The sequence below is a fragment of the Adiantum capillus-veneris genome, chromosome 15 (genome assembly GCF_014529385.1).
Source record: "Adiantum capillus-veneris isolate H3 chromosome 15, ASM1452938v2, whole genome shotgun sequence".
In the NCBI taxonomy this organism is placed as follows: domain Eukaryota; kingdom Viridiplantae; phylum Streptophyta; class Polypodiopsida; order Polypodiales; family Pteridaceae; genus Adiantum; species Adiantum capillus-veneris.
In genome coordinates, this window is record NC_140945.1 from 89104230 (window position 1) to 89121046 (window position 16817).

A 16817-nucleotide genomic window follows, 5' to 3' on the forward strand; every position below is an offset into this window, starting at 1 on the left:
GTTTACTACCATGGATGGTTTCGGACAGAGGCCCACCACTTGTCCAACCTACTAACCATTTTTTTATGGAGGTTTTAGCCCAAGGTGGTTTGAAGGTCCACCACCTGTCCAAGCTAGCTCTATTGAATAGTCCTATTTCTACTCTGATCACGTTGATGGTTTGGGGTAGAGGTCCAGTACTTTCCCAACCTACTATCCATTGTGTTATTGAGGTTTAAGCCCAAGGTGGTTTGAAGGTCCACCACCTGTCCAAGTTCGATCTATTGAAAGAAGCTATATATTTTTTTTGAAGGTGAATGTGTGAATGGAGTGGAGATACTATGTTTACTACCATGGATGGTTTGGAATAGAGGTCGACCACTTGTCCAACCTAGTAACCATTGCTTTATGGAGGTTATAGCCCAAAGTTGTTTTAAGGTCCACCACATATCGAAGCTAGATCTATTGAAAATATCCATCGCTATTGTTTGAAGGCCAATGTTTGAATGGAGTGTAACTACTATGTTTACTACCATGGATGGTTTGGGGTAGAGGTCCATCACTTGTCAAACCTACTAACCATTTTGTTATGGAGGTTTTAGCCCAAGGTGATTTGAAGGCCGACCACTTGTCCAAGCTAGCTTTAGTATTATCTCTACTCCGATAGCGTGGATGGTTTGGGGTAGAGGTCCAACACTTGTCCAACCTACTATTCACTGTGTAGTTGAGGTTTTAGCCCAAAGTGGTTTGAAAGAATTTCTCTCTATTGTTTGAAGGTCAAAGTGTGAATGGATTGTAGCTAGTATGTTAACTACCATGGATGGTTTGAGAAGAGGTCCATCACTACTTGTCCAACCTACTAACCATTGTGTTATGGAGAGTTTAGCCCAAGGTGGTTTTAAGGTCCACCACTTGTCCAAGCTAGCTCTATTGAATAGTCCTATCTCTACTGCGATAGCATGGATGGTTTTGAGTAGAGGTCCAGCACTTGTCCAACCTACTATCCAATGTGTTATCGAGCTTTTAGCCCAAGGTGGGTTGAAGGTCCACCACCTGTCCAAGTTAGCTCTATTCAATATTCCTATCTCTATTGTTTGAAGTTCAATGTGTGAATGGAGTGTAGCTACTATGTTTACAACCATGGATGGTCCGGGGCAGAGGTCCACCACTTGTCCAGCCTACTATCCCTTGTGTATAGATTCTAATTTGAAAGCAAATTAGTTAAAAGGATGTCTTTGTCTTTCCTAATTTTAAATCCGCCCTTGTTGAATCACATTTTTTGCATCTATAACCAAACAAGGTCCACGGCTTTCCCAACCAGAAACACGAAGAAAAACCCCAACATTATACATCCACCAAAATTCTAGCTCACATATTTCATATTTCAGCCTTTTCAGAAACAACAGACATAGAAAGTAGCCATCAACACCTCAACAAAGACCAACCATTTGGCCAAACCAAGATTTAAGCAGTTGACACAAGTAAGTCGACTTGTCATTCACGTATTTAATATTACACAAACAATATATTTTCATATCTCTGTATGTTTGAAATATGTGTATTTGCATAATAAAAATACTAAACCCTAAACCCTAAAACCTAAAAAACATCAATTATGTCTCTATGAAAAAACGAATGACAGAGAATTGATGAGAGAGAGTATGAGAGAGGGAGAGAGAGACAGAGGTGGAACACACACACACACACACACACACACACACACACAGAGATAGAAAGATATACCCGTTCTGCCAGTGTCGACCTGTTTCTTTTGTGTCAATGTGTTCCACAATAGCGACTTGCTCTGCAGTAACGACTTGCTTTGCAATAGCAACCTGCTATGTGATGGTGCAACCGGCTCTGCGATAGAGACCTGCTCGACGATGGCAATAGCAACTTGATTTTCTCATATGGTGATGGAAAACTACTTTGCGGTGTCCACCTATTCTGTGATGTCAATACCACGTGCAATAGTGACATGGTTTGCAATAGTGACCTGTTCTACGATGGCCTGCTTAGTGATGGCGATATTGACATGTTCCTCTGATGGACGACCTCTGCAGCAATACCTATTTCATGTTGTGCATGAAAGCGACCCTAGGTTTGTCTTTTGTGTGCAAATGCCACATAAGCAACGAACATGGCCTTTAAGATTAGAAGGATAATGATCTAAATCGTGGTTTGTGCCTCATGGCACATATGGGACCTAAACTTCAAATATAGCCTGTTTTGAGTTTTATTATCCTGTTTCAAGTCCAAGTTGCCTATTCTGTCATAACTTTGATTGGGAACTTAGAATATAGCAACCAAGGGCTAGGATGAAAGCTTGCAAAATTTTGGTTTTAAAGGTGTTTCTTAATACCTTTTCCACGTTAAAACTTTTCGGGTACCCAACTTAAGCATCCTAACCCCAAAAGTATAGAGAGACACAACTTTCATAACAGTTTGAAAGGCCACCTTCATAGAATTAAAGCACAAAAAGGGACAATTAAGTTGTTCATATTCCCAAAATCTATCACATGGATTCACTTGAAAACCAATCTAGTAACGATGTGATGAAATGATGAATGGTCAGGAAATTGGTGGAAGCAGCACCGCTGTTAGAACTTCCTATAGCATATAACTTCTTGGCCAAAACGATAATCAAAATAGAGACAAGTCATCACGTTATTAAACCGATCTTAGACTCTTTCATGAATGATTCTATTGCTTTCCGAGCCCTTCCCATTGGGAAGCAAGATCTTAGCCCAGAACGTACACGACTCACTCGTTCCACATGTAGTCTAACATAGTAGGCCTAGTCAACTATCTACCATTGGGACCCACCGTCAATTGTCCAACCAGTTTGTTATTGAATTAGTATTTTACCTTCAACATTTTACATTAAAACTAAGTCCACCACTTGTCCAAGCTATACTGTGGAAATTCCCTATCCATTACCACCACTTGTTCCACCCGCCAACCACTTTGTTTTTGCATTAGTAGTTCACCTTAGTCATGGACCATTAAAACTAGGTCCAGCACTTGTCCAAGTTGTACTACTCTATCATAGCACTATCCGCCACCACTCCGTTCCACTGCCAATTGTCCAACCATTTTGTTCTTGCACTAATATTCTACCTTCCACATTGGACATTAAAATTAGGTCCACCACTTTCCAAGGTATACTTCTAGTAGGCCTCGTCCACTTCCACTGCTTGTTCTGCTCGCCAACCACTTTGTTTTTACATTAGTAGTTCACCTTAGTCATGGGCAATTAAAATTAGGTCCACCACTTGTCCAAGTTATACTACTCTAAAATAGCACTATCCGCGACTGGGTTCCACCCCGCCAATTGTCCAACAACTTTGTTCTTGCATTAATATTTCACCTTTGGAATTGGCAATTAAAATTAGATAGTAAAACTGGTCCACTATCCACCACCAACCAACTCCTTCTTGCATTTGTAGTTCACCTTTAGCATTGGCCATTAAAACTAGTCCACCACTTGTCCATGCTATACTCTTAGTAGGCCTCATCCACTTTCCACCACTTGGTCTTCCCGCCAACCATTTTGAATTTTCATTAATATTTCACCTTAGTCATTGGCCATTAAAGCTACGTCCACAAATTGTCCAAGCTATGCTTAAACATAGTAACCCTAGTCCACTATCCACCACCAACCACTTTTTTCTTGCATTAGTAGTTCAACTTCAACAAGGGCTACTTGGAGATTGGAAGTTGAAATTGGTCATTAAAAGTAGGTCCACCACTTGTCCAACCTTGCTTAAATTTTTAGAAGCAATGACTACTTGGACACTAGGAAGCAAGGTCTTGCACTAGTTCAATGAGCTTTAAAACTAGGTCCACCACTTGCCCAAGCTATGTCACTAAAATAAGGAGGGGTTCTTGAGCCAATTTCCACCACTTCTCAAACCTTGCTTCCATTGAAAGAATGAAGGCCTAATTGGACATTCAGATATAGTAGTTTAATGATTATATTAGAACTAGGTCCAACCTACTACCCATTATCTTATGGAGACTTTATCCCTAGGTGGTTTTAAGGTCCACCACCTCTCCAAGCTAGATCTATTGAAAGAAGATATCTCTATTGTTTTAAGGTCAATGTGTCAATGGAGTTTAGCTACTACATTTACTACCATGGATGGTTTGGGGCAGAGGTCCACCACTTGTCCAACCTAATATCCATTGTGTCATGGAGGCTTTAGCACAAGGTGGTTTGAAGTTCCAAAACCTGTCCAAGCTAGCTCTACTAAAACAAGCTATCTCTATTGTTTCAAGGTCAATGTGTGAATGGAATGTACCTACTATGTTTACTACCATGGATGGTTTGAAGCAGAGGTCCAAAACCTACTATCCACTATGTTATGGACGCTTTAGCCCAAGATGGTTTGAAGGTTCACTACCTGTCCAATCTAGTTGTACTGAAATAAGCTATCTCTATTGTTTCAAGGTCAATGTGTAAATGGAGTGTAGCTACTATGTCTATTAGCATGGAAGGTTTTAGGAAGAGGTCCATCACTTCTCCAACCTACTATCCATTGTGTTATGGAGTATTTAACCCAAGGTGGTTTATTGAAGGTCCACCACATGTCCAAGCTAGATATAGTGAAAGAAGCTATCTCTATTATTTCAAGGTTAATGAAATAATGGAGTGGATCTACTATGTTTACCATGGATGGTTTGGAGAAGAGGTCCATCACTTGTCCAGCTTACCAAACATTGTGTTATGGAGGTTTTAGCCCAAGGTGGTTTGAAGGTCCCCCACCTATCTATTGAAAGAATCTACCTCTATTGTTTCAATGTCAATGTGTGAATGGAGCCGAGCTATTTTGTTTACTACCAAGGATGGTCTCGGTAGAGTTCCACCACTTGTCCAACCTCCTAACCATTGTGTTATGGAGTTTTTAGCCCAAGGTGGTTTTAAGGTCCACCACTTGTCCAAGCTAGCTCTATTGAAAGAAGATATCTTTACCGTTTCAAGGTCAGTAGATGAATGGGGTGGAGCAACTATGTTTACTACCATGGATGGTTTGGGGCAATGACTACTTGGAGACTAGGAAGCAGGGTCATGCACTAGTTCACCTTGGACATTGAGCTTTAAAACTAGGTCCACCACTTGTACAAGCTATGCCAGTTATATAGGGAGGGGGTTTTTGAGCCAATATGCACCACTTCTCAAATGCTGCTTCCATTGAAATAATGAAGGGTTACTTGGACATTGAGATCCAAGTTGGATAGTCATTTAGTTATGAAATTAGAACTAGGTCCACCACTTGTCCAAGCTATGTTGTAATATAGTAAGTGGGTCACCATTTATCCACTTTGATTGGGGCTCCTTGAATTAAAAGTCATCGGACTATTAACATTCATAACCCTCATGTATTTTATAATGGAAATTATCAAATTTTACTCAAAGAGAAGTACCTATGAGTATGAACTTCACAACGTATTTTTTTCACTTGCAGAATGGACTTCGAATCTAGGGAGAAAGTACATTTGATTCTTGATAGTGAAATTGTTGGTATTGGTTGTGTGTGTAGAACATATCCAAATTCCACATGTGGTGGTACAAAGATAGGGCAAGGAAATGTATCTATATTAGTGGAGTAATGTTTGAAGGATGTGGTGCTCCCTTTTCCTACAATGGATACTACATCTCTCAAAAGCTCATTATGGAGTGTCGTTCGATGGCCCAAGCTTCTTTTGCAGTATTCCATGATAAATGACAACCCAATTGACACAAATGAAATCTATAGTGGTGATGAACAAGGGGATCAAACTCATCCTCTACTTACGGATGCAATACCTATAACAAGTCCAAAGTTTGAAACATTGATACGAGAATCTTGGAGAAATTAAAGGGTACTTTTAAAGGATGACACAATGATGCAAATTGTACATGAAGGGACCATCTTATATGTATTTCCAAACAATTATGTTATCTTCCATGTACTTGGTGATGATTTTGTGGGTGTGGGTATTGAAAGGGAGAATAAAATTAGTCACAACATGCCTCATGTGGCTAGCATCACTTTAATAAAGTGGCCCATCAAGCAGACAACCATGTTGGATGGGATTCCATTACAACGCTTTGTTCCTATTAATGGGATGCATGTTAGATGTGCAGAATCTAATGTATCCAATGATGATAATGCTAGAAAATATGGTGATGGGAATACCATTGCTACATCGTTAAGGAAGCGACACTACACTCAACAGATCTTGGAAAACAAGAGCAGTAGCAGCTTCTTCTTTTTATCTTGCAATTGAGTCAATTCAAAGGGTTTCATGTATTGATTGTTGTGGACAAAAATGCTGTGAGTTTGCAGATCGGGATATGGTAACAAGGTTACGGAAAGAGTTTTGGGGAGAGTCTCAGAAAGCACGAACTAATTATGTTTATGATGTCCTATCTATATGCTATCAGAAAGATGAAAAGATGAGATACCAATTCAAGATAAATGGCTCTATTGTTTGTTGTAAAGCATGGTACAAGCTACTGGAATACCAAAGATATCATTTTACCACTACAAGGAAAAATTTGAAAATGGTGTGCGCCATTATGTGCATGGTAACACATGCACATTGAGACGAGGACTTCAACATACTGATTTAGCAAGAGCATTGCTAAATGAGTTTGTGGATAACAACTCTGAGAAGATGCCACACAGAATTAGAACACTACTAGATGGCTCAAGAGACGATCAATTAGTGGTTCCATCAATGTACAAACAGGTTGACATTTTAAGAAAAATCAACACGACACTTGAGCAAATGGGTTATGAGAAGAAGTTATCTCAGTCTTCTTTTGGTAGGATGTGAAACAAAGAGTATCCACGTGTCACTTTAACAAAGACAAGTGAGTTCTCTAAGTGCAATGTTTGGAGTTCAATCAAGGCAAGGCTAGAAGTGAAACCTTCTCTTGATGAGAGATCTCTTCTCTTGAAATAGAGAGAGAGAGAGAGAGAGAGAGAGAGAGAGAGAGAGAGAGAGAAGTTCATATGGCACAACAGAAGAGTTGCAGGAGCCTATATTAAGCATGGTGTACATATTCAAAAATTCAACCACAAAAGTATGTATGCATAATTCATGATAAGATGGATCAAAAGAAGACTCCAATTCCTAGATTACACGTTGTTCCTAAAGGTGTGGACTCCGGATACAATTTGCAAGTGTCATTGATAGGTATGATCACTCATGGACATGGAGCAGGTCATTACAGCCACTTTGAGTTGAATGGTTTGTGGCCAGTTGATCCAAATCTTACAATTGGCTCAATTGCTAACTCTTTACATAACCTAGAGAGGATAGATAAGCATCCTCTTGGTGATCTAGAAACCAATGAGCTCTATCTCACTACTAAATGCTTTGAACTCAAGGGATGCTTTGGACTACCACAACTTGAGTGACAGAAAAGAACCCATTGTGAAGACATCAGAAACAATAGAAGAGGAATTGGGGTCATCATTTTGCAAGTTATTGGTTGCAAGTTACTGGAGAACTTGTTAGTACAATTAGATAATTGTGCAGGGGAGAACAAAAATTGATACTTATTTTCCTATTTTTCCATGCTTGTTGCAAGGGGCGTTTTCAAAACATTCAGCTAGGATTTTTGATGGTTGGGCATACACATGAGGACATAGATTCAATGCTCAATAAGTTTCAGAGAAGTTGAGAGTTACACAAACTTATACTTTGCCTCATATGATGGATACACTAAGCAATAGATCATCTTCATCTCTAGCTCCATTTATGCTCACAAAGGTCCCTGATTTAAGCAATATTGTGATGGCTATCTTTATGATGGACAAGACATACTTGTTGGCCATTCCAAATCTCTACAATATAGGTTTTTTATGCATGATGAGACACCCATGTTTCAATATAAGGCACATGTAGGTGTATCAAATTGGAGTGGAAGTATTCGCCTTTGGAAAACTGACATAGAAGGAAATCTAATGTTACCACACGGAGATCCACCTTTGGTACCAATGGCAGAGTATGTCAAGGCCCATGAAGAAGTGATTTCAAGGTTGAAGAATTATATTAAGTTTTGGTAAAATGCATCAGAATGAGCTTATAGCAAGGAGCCCAAAGATTCCTAGGTCTTGAAGAGCAAAATGATCATTTCTATGGTCCTCAACGAGATAGACCAAGGGAAGAGTTTGACCCTCTATCTGATGTGCACCAAGGTGACTTTGTTATGCTAATTCCAGGTGACATGGATATCTATCCAGTTTGGCTTGCAATGGCTTTATTAAACATTTACAACGAGCCTAAATCACCAAACTACAGAAAATGTTTTATTCAACATTGGGCACCTTGTGCAAGAAAGAGTGTGATGACAAATACTCAAGCTTACACTAATTGTTGGAAGTTTTTTTGGGTTGTCAACTATAAGGATCCACGAGTGTGGGAATCTGTAGATGCGATTGTTTGGTCTTGGAGACCCAACAAACAAGGTTCATTTTCAAGGATTAAAATTTCAAAAAGGCATGCTCTAAAAGCAAAAACTGGCCTTGCTCATGCACAACATCAACCATACTTGCATGAAAGTTTGGACATGGCATCCAATTTTAAGTAGATTATATGGAGATTCAATTGCAACTATAATGGTTGTAAACAAGACCCTTGATTCTAGTGATATTTCTTTCTTTTATTTCATTACTAGTATTTATTTAAATTCATGCTTCGTGCATGAATTTTGGTATTTATCAACTAGTATTTCATTACTAGTATTTATTTAAATTCATGCTTCGTGCATCCTCAAATTTTGGTGTTTATCAACGCCATAATTCTTTAAGATTTTCGTCTACCCCATCGACAAAAGTATATCAACAGTTTTCCCACTTTAAATGGAAAATTCCCAAATTACATGAATTTAGTCAATTTGGAGATTCCCATAATGAGGAATTTTTACCATAATACCTAATATGTTGTTACTATATTGTTTGACCCATTTTTGAAAATCAGTTGGTCTGACACGTCTATTTGGCTCAGCTCCTACTCTTCTGGCAGTTGGTTCTGTCTCGAGTCTTTCAAACCAATCTGTTGGAAATACTGACTCATGTAGCCCTATAGTGGATCTACTGTCACTCATTTTTCTCCATGATAAGTTAGGTTTGGGTTTTTAAGCATTGCTCCCAAAAGATTTCCCATGGAGCTCCTCTCTTGGAATAGGATCAGGTCCTTGCCCCGATATCCAATCACTTATAGAGTATCCTTTGTATCTGGTATCTTATACCTCCTCAGGACTCATCATAACAAAGTAATTGTTATAAAAATCCCTAAATAGGTAAGATGGTAGATGTGTTGGATCCTTGTCCTTGATCTTTAAGATATAGGTGATCTTCATGGGTATAAACTGATTTGACTTGGCATGAGAGGTCCATAAAAGATCCTTGACATTCTTATCCTCCCAACAATGGACTCCATTCCTAGGATTATTAGTGCTAAGTCATTTCAAAGGTTTCAGATCAACTTGATTGTATCCCTCAAATTCTAAAGTCGGTGTACCTTCGTTTGCTGCCATATCCACAATTATTGTATTCACTTCTAACCCCCATTTATATATCACATCAGGATTTTCAACTTTTACATACTAAGTCTCATAATTATCCATATACATTTCTTCTTGTTTGTTTGCTCTTATTTCCTCTTCAAATTGTATGTCATGGTCATCAATGTGAACGGCATACTCTTCATTAGGATCCAGGAAAACCTAAGTTCCATGGACATTAGTCTTATAAAAGGTGACTATGTGCTTATATTGCACTGTTGTTCCGGTTCGTGACTGATTCGAATAGGAATACATTTTAGATGTTGAGTCGGAATAAGTTTCTAGACTTCTTCAAAGATAGTGCCCAAATGATCACCTTGATTCACACTCTCTTCAGTGGATTCCCTACTAGTGGTCTCTCCAAGTATGCCTTGATTTGCTAATTACGACTAGATCTAAGATTCATATAGACTTGTTAAGCCCTGGATAGAGTACTTACCAGTGGATTGGATTGTTGTTCATTTTTTCCACTTGACTTGAATTTTGCTCCTGTCAAGCTCCCAATCCTTTGCCTGCAACCTGGTTCATGTGTGAATTTCAACCAAGTTGGTTGTTTTCTCGCAAAGACTGTACAATTTATGCTAACTATTGTGATTGGTCTCTGTATATCACTTTAATCTGAGCTAAGTGAGTCAGCAGATGAGACTTCCAGATTCTACCTAGGTTGCAAAGAGATAAAGGACTAATCTGCAACCTAGAAACTGAGTTAACATGTATTAATGTGGACCCTCTGGAACCCAAACTTGACTAGTGACCTTGTATTACGTTGTTCTAACAATGTACAAGCTCAAAAGTCCAAAATCTTGCCTTTGGGGCTCAAAAATAACTAATCACAATTATTTACTTTTTTTACTTTTTAGACTTGTTTTTTCCATATGGACACCTTGTTGTAGTCTCTTTACAAGTTTCACTAAGTTTGAACAAGATTTGTCCAACTTATCAACTCAATTTTTAAGAATTTGGCTTAAGTCTCACTTTTGTGATCCAAATTTCACCAAATATAATATGAGTGTTCAATACAATATGATGGAACCTGTGGTATGCTTGGTTGGCCAAAAATACTTGAAAATTGGACAAAAGTAAACAATCACGATTATTTACATCTCTCAAATTTTAGCATATTTTTTATCATCTAAGTATACATGCTTGTTAAACACTTTAAAGTAAGCCTCTGAGTCAAGTTTCCCAAATTTTGAACAAGATTTATAAAGTCAAACTTAATTTCTCGACAATCAGTACATATTTCAAATTTTCCAAGTTTTTGGTGTGTTTTGTGATCCAAACTCTATGAGCCTTCACAAAAGATGTTTGTAATCATGCACAGAGTCTTTGGTATCAACCTTGATGAGTTTTGAGCCAAATGTAAATAATTGTTATTTTTTAATTTTGGCCTAAAATGAACACTTTTTGCACTTCTTTTCAATAGTCAATCTTTTTGTGACATGTTGTAAGCCTCTGAGTCAAATCAAAACTTAATTTGTCCAAAATTCTCAAGAAAATGTAAGTAATTTGAGTTTTTGCCAACTCTTGAAAATTTACCTCAAATGCATCCTTATGCTTACCCATTGGTTCATACAAATTTTATGAGAACTAATTTATGCTTGAGCAAGTGTGAATTCCAAATTTATGAGCACTAATTTATGCTTGAGCAAGTGTGAAAATTGAGCATTGCAATATGAAATTGATGGATTAATTGCAAGATTTTTTGGCCTAAATCTGGGTGTGTAGGCAAATCAATGGCAACTGCAATCCAATGTATAAATGAATAATTGGTATGTTTTACCAATTATGATGCTTAATTTGGCTAGTATGGTTGATGTATGTGTCACAATATGGGCTTAAAGATTGAGATAGATTGCTCAATTGATGCTCAGTTGTTGAGATTTCTAGTACTGCGTGCTAATGATTGATAATTTGATGGACATGGCAATGTTGGATTGATGTGTGCACTAGTGTGTGTATCTTGTAAACCAAAAATGAAAAATCAAAATGATTTGGATGATTAGAAAAATGGGATATGATTAATCCAAGATTGAAATGCTTCAAAATTGGATACACATTGGCAATTTAGTTCACTACCTTGTGTGCACAATTCTTGATATGTAGTCACCTTTAATTTTGATTTAATTGGGAATGTGAGTCCTAATTGATTCGTTAGTGCATTGTGCATCATGATGAAACTGAGACCAAAATGTAGATGAATATGCATTATTCAGCGAGGGATTGAACATTACATTTGGGTGTGCTGAAATCAACTTAATGTAGGATTATGCATTGGACTTTATTGATTGCAAAAAAATAACATTGATAGTGGCATGGAAGATATGAGTTTTGCACTCATTTTTGAGTGGCTTTGGGAGTTGAATTGGAGAAATCACATTGAATTCATAAAAGAAAACTTTGAATAGCACTTCAATGTATGCATTTTCATAGCCATTGGAGCTGAAAATCAATCTAGTAAAGGTTTGATGGAGTTTTTTCTTGTTTTATGAAAAAAATGATTTGAGTCAACCATGTGTGATGGCCGTGGGAACATACTGTAAATGAGACTTTTTATAAAAAAATTGCTAGTTCCACACAGACACATGCACATGCCCCCTTGGGGATCTCAACATCATAGGCTCAGACCACACATTTTTTGTGCACCTTCTTCTATTGCATTTGGATTGACACAGACACACTCTATTTCAATTGTGGCTCCGGCTCACCTCATATAAGGTGGATTCAACGTCCTAAAATCTCACTACTATCATTACACCCATCAACATATCCCAGCCCTATATAGGATCTTTTGTGGGTTGGCTACACATGCCACCTAATTTTGGCACTCCCAATTGATGGTGCCAACCCAGTGGATGTTGCTTTTAAAGTACAAACACACACACACACAAGGACCATTACCCTCTCGCTCTTCATGCCATTATATGACATTTTTAGCACTACCAATTATGGCATGCACACACACACACAGACACACACCTAGATAACCCTTGTCTTTTGTAGAGGACCCCGCCATGTATATGCCCTGCAAATTTGGCAGCTCATGACTACGTATTGATGCACCACTTGGGTTCAATCAAAGCACAACACTTTACACACCACAAGTTAACAACCATGGTAGAAACTACCTGGACTTCAGCGTGCTTCTTGCAGTACTGTAACCTTCGGGCGTCATTTGGTGCGTCTCATCTGACACACCTGTCCTATTGACCCTCATGCTCAACGAGTCACCCTATCAACCTACACATACACACATCCAATTTAGGGTGGCCCGCTTGGCTTCTTACACCCCACCTTCATACCCACCTACCTACTCTCCTAGGTTTGACTGATTTGGAAAATGCCAGGCACAAGCACACACACACAAACACACATTATCTTTGTTGTTCACCATGTCAAGCTATTGGTCTTCCTCTGCCGCCTTGCTAGAACATCTCACCTACCCATGTCACCACTTACACCTCTTTTCCTCCCACTCTCTCCACCAAGTGAAAACATAGCATCAATCCTTGCTCTCTATTTTTAGACTCAAAGGATCCACCATCCCAAATCCTCACATTCAAAGATGAAAGGTTTGGTGCTGACGTAGCACTTATCCTTGCTCTCTATTTTTAGACTCAAAGAAGCCACCATACCATATCCTCACATCCAAAGCTCAAAGGTTGCACTCAAAATTGCCACACCCATGCTCACACACATCTCAAGTTGCTGACCTACATGTATTGTAGAATCTTGTTCTATACTTGGTCTCAACATTGACACCGATGATTGTCTGCTGGTGTGGATGATGACACAAATGTTGTTGGCAAGGATGCCAACTTGCTGAACGTGAGGAAAACAAGACAAAGGAGGTTGACTAAAGAAACCAAAACAAACACTCTCACACAAACCGTCTTTCTTGTTTTCCTTGCTGCAAGACTGCCGCTAGAATAAGAAGGAAATTCATTCAAAAATATAAAAATAATAATGTTTTTATAAAAAAATATTTCAAGGAGGGCAAAAAAAGTGACTATGAGTGGGCAGTTTCAAGCTCAAGAACTCCCCTTGAAAAAGGAATGAAAAAAAAAAAAACATTAGCTCAAAGGTATTTGTATTCAAATGTGTACGAGCTATTCATTGATATTTTGAGGGTATTTTTTTGTGAATGGTTATTGTTTTTTATTGGATCATATCTTTTTCATCAAAATGAGATTAGTATCATTCGATTTTGTTCATTTCATTATGTCAATTAGGACTTTTTCATGGATTGCAATAAAACTAGAGACTTATGCTTGATTCATGACTCTGTTTTGTGCTTATTGTGTGAATGCAAAATGCTCTCATTATATAGAAAATTGAGCGATTTTGAAGGGATATCGATGAACGGTTTTGCTTCTGTGATTGAGAGATCTAAATAATCAATTCTTCATTTTCTATATATGCCATATTTACTAGTTAAAGAGCATGGATGTGGGCTACAATTGTGTGTGCATCCATTGCGTGATTGAAAATTGTGCATGGAATGCATTAAAAATGTTTAGATTGTTCATTTGAGAGTACATGAGTGATGAGTTGATGCATGGTTGGGACATTTTGGGCTTGAAAATTGCTTGATGTATCTTTTAGTGCTTAATATGAATACAAAATCCTCACATATTTCTAAACATTGGACTTTTTGAAGGTTCATTGGCAGTAGGCATGTGTTTTCATTGATCCAAGGAGGGTTTTCCACTGCAATATTTGGCTATTTAGAGACATTTCAATTCACTTGTTTGACTAAAGCTGTATAACTCCTAGCTCTAAGCTATGTTAGCCAACTTTTTGGGTACCTTTAAATTATGAAATTTGGCTTTCAAGAGTCAATTCCCTTCATTAAAAGATGCATTTATTTCTAGCTCCTAGCTTGACTTAAAAGTCTAGATTTTCATCTAAAATAGTAAGTATCTAATCATGCATGAGAAGTTTTAACATTGCCAAAAGAGCTTATCTAGAAGCATTTTCTCTCCCACTTTTGATATGTATGTATAGTTTTGCTACTAAAGATAATTATGTGCATAACCAAAGGCACTTGTTTCCGTAGTTTTTTCTTCCTTTGGCATATTTGGGTACTTGAGACCCTAGAATTAGGATTTCATTAATTTTTTGTGTGTGTTTTGCTTGGCTTTCAATAAATGACTTTTGGAGCATGTGTTTGCTAACACTTAACTTCAAGAAGATTGGCTTGCAAATAAAAGGAATCAAGGGGCTTCTATACAAAGTTGATACTTTGCTCAAGGATGCTCAAAGAGCACAAATAGGTGAAATCCTTCCATGTTATGCTCTTTTTTTCTTTACATCTATTTGCTTGCTTGGATTAAGTGAATTTTCGTCTAAGCTATGGTCCTTTCATATTTGAAAGCTACACATACATGAAAGTTTCACCACTTTGCTTTGTGAATATTAAACTCACAAAAAATTTGGTTTTATGTGTGCTAATAATGTGTAATTTGACTTGACCTTAGGTTAATGTAGGATCATTGATTGTTACTTCTAGACTCTTAGTGATTGACTTAATAATCCACTCATTTTGAACATGACCTAGGGTTATGATTAGGCTTTAGTCTCTTAGTCCATTTCCCATAAGTACTTTCATTATGGATGAAATATAAAAGTGCTAAAAAAAATGAACAATGAGCAAACAAGGTTTCCAAAAAGAGTAGAAAAAAATGCTACTACACACATAAAAATGAAATTTTTATGTTATGTTGTGTGTATGTGAGGCCTCACGCCTTATTGACACTTGGTAGGCGAGGGGAATCACCTTGGATTGCTTGGTCAAGGCCCTAAACCAATGCCTTGGGAAATAGGGGTTACTCGTTGCCTTGGTAGGCTAGTAGTTTCTTGGAACAGCTCCTTGAGGGAGCCAAGAGTCATAGCTTTACTTTCCTTGGGATGGTAAACTTGTGATGTGCTATAATGTTTTCTATCAAAAGTTAAAAACAAATCTTCCATGAGCTTCAAAAAGCTAAGTGACAATGTACTAATAGATTAGGAGCTTTTATATGGCCGTAGACATGCTAGACTTGGATGATTTATTAATACTGATCGTATAGTGTTTAGGCTAGTAGGTTTATGAACTTGCATTAGCCTAGGATCATAATTGATTTCTTGTACTACAAGCATAAATATGAAATTTTTAGCTGTTTAATCTTCATATAGTTTACATGTTGTTTTGATTTATGCTGTTTAGTTTTTTAGTATGATTGGTCCATCTTTAAGAAGAAAAAATTCACTTTGAATTATTGTTCATCCCCTGCATGTTTCAATCAACTCTATTGGCCTTTGATACTCAGGACTTGTCTTATGTTTTGCAGTTCAACATTTCTTCCATAGACATTGTCAGAACGTGTGCGGTCTAGCTGGGAAGGCACAAGACCTCTGGCTATGTGAGTCTGTGATGAGAGTCAAAACACTTTAAGGAAAAGTGTTTATGTAAAATCACCAACCCTATTTCTAAGGGTGATTGAAAATCTAAGAGCGTTTGTGACAGCAAAGTCACAAACCCTCTTAAACCCTATCGTCCTGAGAATTTGCTTGCTTTTGTAGTATAGATTATGATGAGAGGATCACCAAATCAGATTCAGTTTCACTTAAAAAGACCATTTAAAACACTAAAGTTTCAGCCATGAAACCTCAATGCTCATACAAGAAGAAATATCAATCAAAACCCAAACCTCTTTCATGGTATCATGTAGCCTCGTCCCCAATTACATAGTCATAGCATTAAACAATTGAAAGGAATTCTTGATCTTCTACTTTGACGGCGATGATTTTTTGATTTTGGAAAGATCTCTATAGATTCATCTACTATTGGTCCTGTACCCACATTCCTGATGGTAACCTTATATACAGGATGCATATCTTGTATGAACCGCAAAGCTCCATTCTTCTTAGGCACAATGAACCACCTGTTTGAATATGGCACACCAGAAGGCTCCAAAATACCCATGCTAATCTTTTTATTGAGTAATTCTATTTACTTTGGAAAATGTAATTTTGGAACCAGTATTGGACGTAGATTCCAAGATACATGAGGGATAGTGAACATCGCCATAGGTACAACAACATTAGGATCAACACACCCTATAGATTACGTGTCTGAAAAGAAAAACCCTTAGCATGTCTTGAAATCATTTCTTTAAAAATATTATTCTCGTCTTCTGTTCAAAAATCCTCACAACCAACCTTTATCTCTTTTAGGGATTCCATTGTGAACTTGTGCCTGGTTCTTTTAGGATCCCTAAGATTTTACTACAAA